Here is a 4568-nt window from a genome sequence, read left to right as displayed (position 1 = left end):
GCCTTTATTATTTATGTTGATTTATTTTTAGGGTTTTCAAACAACATCATGTGTTTTCTTAGTTTTTTTTTTTTTTGAAATGTTGAGACTACCTTTTTTATATTTTGACCAAGATTAGTGAGTTAGTCTTTTAATTTGGTCATATAGAACATGTATAGAAAAAGAAACACAACTTATTTGAGTGTGTATAATCCATTTTCATTTTTTATTTCACTTTCTTTCCTCAAAATTATAGCAACAGCAGACCATGGAAAACAAAACTTTTGGCTTAAGTATTGACGGTTGCGCCAAGTGACTTATTAGTTGGAAACAAAATAAAATATATTATTGCAGATAAGTACATATGTCAAACAATCGTAATACTGAACGGCTATTGAGATAAGGCCCGTGCTTCAGCAGTTCTACGTGCCCCGCAACGAGTGCTTCAATCACGTCAAGAAGGCCGACTTCACCTCCTACCTCAAGGAGGCCGTCGGGGCGGCGGCAGCAGCAGCTGTGGCAGGGGAAGGGCATGCGGCGGCGGGCCGAGCGCGAGGTGCGGCAGGAGTTCCTGTTGTGGCTGCCTGCCGTGGCAGACAAACTTCCGGAATTCCTGCCGTGGCAGCCTGCCGCGGCAGAGAAAACGCCGAATTCTCTGCCGCGGTAGAGGACCCGACTGGGCGAGGCGGTGTCGAGGCGGGGGCGCTCGAGGCCGGGGCGGGCGCACTTGGGGCCGGCGCTAGGGTGCGCGGGGCCGGTGCAAGAGCTCGCGTTGGTGGCACAGGCGGCGTGCTGAAGAGGTCGTCGAGTCCACGCGGCGCAGGAGGCGCAAGCGCGGATGACGAAGCTGCATGCTGAACGAGAAAAACCTTCTCATCGAAGACAACATGTCGCGAGACGAGTATTCTTCCAAAGTGACAGTGGTTAAAGCAGCGGTAACTCCGATGGTTAGAGGGATACCCAAGAAAGACACATGCCATGGAACGAGCACTAAGCTTATGTGGAGCGGTGGACGCGATTTTAGGATAACAAAGACAACCGAAGACACGAAGATCAATGTATGAGGGAGGACGACCGTGGAGGCATGTGTACGGAACCTGGGACTTTATGGTTGTACTAGGACAACGATTAAGCAGGTATGTGGCGGTAGCCAGAGCGTCGACCCAGAGAAGAGCTGGAATGTGAGCCTAGAACATAATGGTGCGCATAGTATCATTAATGGTATGAATGGCACGCTCGGCTTTACCGTTCTGATGGGAAGTGCATGGGCATAATAGTCGCAGGGCGGTGCCGTGGGTGGTGAGGCTTGGCCGAGGAACTCGGAACCGTTATCTGTCTAGAGGGAGCGAATAGTGACACCAAACTGCGTGCGCGTAAGCGATTTTTTTTCCGAGAGTACGTGGGCAACTTATTAGTTAGGCAACTTATTAAAGCGGCGTCTATTCCTAGAAATTATTTCAAACTTATTAAAACGCCGTGCATAGGTACACTTAAACATTGCGATGAGAGACAAATGTGCAAGTACGAAATAAGAAATCGCAGCCACTTTCCGGTAATGGCAACTGCATTGCCCAAAGGAAAGTGGAAGAGACATCGAGAGCATTACCCAAATGAGAGGACAAGGGCCGTCGAGGGCGTTTCCTCCAACAAAACACGCTGAATACTACTATAGCTCACCATGGGACGACCATCGAAAGAGCTACACGCTCCCGAGCCTCCAGTATTGAAATAAATCAACGGTTACGATGAGCAACACGGTAACACGCCCCGTCAGATACTATTGTACTCGATGCAAGAGCTCTGCTCCAACTCTCGGTACCAAAATAAGCCAAACCCTATGGTTAGCCTCCGCCATTTGCGCGATAGCGCAACGGGTATTATTTGAAAGTTATTAAAACACCGTGCATAGGTACACTTAAACATAGCGATGAAAGACAAATGTGCAAGTGATGAAATAAGAAATCGCAGCCACTTAACCATAATATTCCTGTGATAGCAAGTGGATTACGCAAAGGAAAGTGGAAGGGATATCGAGAGCATTACCCACATAAAAGTACAAGAGTCGTCGAGCAATGCGATAACACGCACGTCGGATACTATTGTACTCGATGGAAGAGCTCTGCTCCAACCTTCGGTACTAAAATAAGCGAAATCCTATGGTTAGCCTCCATTATTGCGCGATAGCGCAACGGGTCATCTAGTTACCTAAATAGAGTAAGGCTGTTGAAATCGGAGCTCTCTCAGTGAATGGACGGTGCAAGCAAACGTGGTGGGCCAGCCCAGGTATAGGTGGCCTCCGTTTTGGGCTTGGCCGGTGCTTCGTGGCCGGCGCACTGTGGGTCAGGCTCAGGCTCCTTGTGAGAACGTAACGATTTCTCCTCTCCCTCCCCAATCTCAAGCGCAACTCCTCCCGGTCCTAGGTTTTCGCCGCCGCCCCTCACCTCGCCGCCGTCCCTCACCTCGCCGCCATCCCCGTCTTTCTACTCCTCACTCGCTCAAGCCTCCCGTCGCTCTCCCTCGAATTTCAGTCGCTGTCCAACTCCTCGACGTCCCCATCTTGCCCCCACGTCCATCTCCGCCTCTCTGCTCGATCGAGCAGTCAATGAGGAGGAACAGCGACAGAGAGCAGGCATCCTCGATTAGCTTCCCGTGGTTAATGCTTACAGTCCTCTCCTACTGGTCTGGCATGGCCATAAAAGAAAATCCAGTATGGGCGACGGCAGGCCTCCGTACCGGAACATCTAGGTGCCGCTGCACCGCTTCGCGCCGCTGAAGCAGTCGTGGTCGGAGATTGGAATCTGCATCCAGATGCCGACACGCCCGTCTACGAGCACATGAAGGTTGGAATCTGCATGCTCCTCAAGGTCAGTACATTGGCTCGGTTTGCTCTCGGTTCTTCAAATCAGACAGCGTTTCGATTCAATTAGTGGTTGTTCCATGCCCGTGTCAGCCTTTGCCAGTGGTATGATCGATTGGATAAATGGTTCAGAATATGTAACTTGGTTGTATTTATTGGCAGGGATGCATCGTCGCTCCAAATTATAAGGTATCTTCCCAAACAAAGTGTGAGCCACCAAGATAAGTTAATGGCGCTAAGAAAACCAGAGAAATTATCAGATGCATCCTTCAGACATATGAGTTGGACCACCACATCAACGTTGTTAGTCCAAGTTCCAACAAATATGGTTCATCCTCACACTGATTTTGTATTGTCTCTGGTATGAATCTTTGTTGATCTATATTTGGTTCAGTTCATTTCCAGCGCATCCCTTTTCGTTGCTGCTGTGCCCCTGTGTGACCAGATGCAGCGTGGTAATGAGGCAAAGTCATTCTTCTATTCTGGCAAGGCGACTGACATCCCACGGTGCCCAGGTTCCTCGGCCGACACCGCGGTGTATAGGAGGATGGAGCGAGACAGTGGCCGCATGCTGCAGCACAACAACTATGCTGAGCGCGACGAGGAACACCTACTCCTGGTGGTCGACGTGAAGTGTAGTAGGCTATCTTGTGAAAACTAATAATGTTTATCTCTGTCTAACAACTTAGTGTTGAGTCAATGAATGGACATATTTGTAGCATTTGCATCAGTGGATGGTCGCTAGGTACATATAATGCTTCTTCGGTTCAGAAAACTAAAGTAGAGAACAATTCAATGCATTGTAGAGACATATAACATTCCTGTGGCCTACTATGTTCCATAGGATCATGCACAAAAATAAGGTGTTGTCTCTCAACCTCTTGGGTGTATTATGTTCCACCCTTGAAGCACCATTTCCTTCCAAAACACCAAAAAGATGCATATGATTAGAAAAGAGCTCTTTTATTACTTATCCTTTGCCTATAGCTTTTTTGTCCGCATGGTAGATTCAATGATCATAGTTTCTATTAATTCCCTAATTTCTTTGATTTTATTGACTCTGAAGTTAACTGTATTTACTGCATGGACCCGCTTGACCTTGAGTAAGTGACCATCTCATATTAGGTTTGAATGGAACTTCATTTATCTTTCAGCAGTTTTTCAAATTTGTCTACAAGTTGTTTGATGGTAATAGTCCAAGCAAGCTGCAAGTGCGAATGTATATGCATAATTTTGTGCTCGGTCAATATATTTTCTAAGAACTTGCTTCATATGATAAGAGCGAATTAGTGTTATTAACATTTCATAATAATGGAATTGAAGGAAATAAAAAATAAGTCCATTCCAATTCATATTGACTTGCTGACACTTCTAGGAAGGAAGTGTGTCATTGTTTACTATGGTTTTGCAGCATCAGAGATTTTATCCATCATATAATTGCATTGGCATTCAAGCCAATCTGGCCATTAATCCTATTCTTAGATTATTTTGCAGTTTTATGCATGCTCCTTAATGACGTATGCATGAAGTTTTTTGCCGTTTTTTTTGTTATGCATGCAACTAGATATGGAGATAGGGCATAACTACATGTGATTGCACGTAGAAAACTTTGACCCAAAAAAGGCTGCTGATTTCTTTTGAGATGAAATGTTGATATAATTAAAGCATCTTTCATGAACCAGCGAGTATGAACATTTTTATTCACACATTTCAAACTTGATTAATTCTAAAG

Source organism: Lolium rigidum, chromosome 3, assembly GCF_022539505.1.
Source record: "Lolium rigidum isolate FL_2022 chromosome 3, APGP_CSIRO_Lrig_0.1, whole genome shotgun sequence".
In the NCBI taxonomy this organism is placed as follows: Eukaryota; Viridiplantae; Streptophyta; class Magnoliopsida; order Poales; family Poaceae; genus Lolium; species Lolium rigidum.
The sequence above is the reverse complement of the archived record's forward strand: the minus strand, read 5'-3'. Positions refer to the sequence as shown.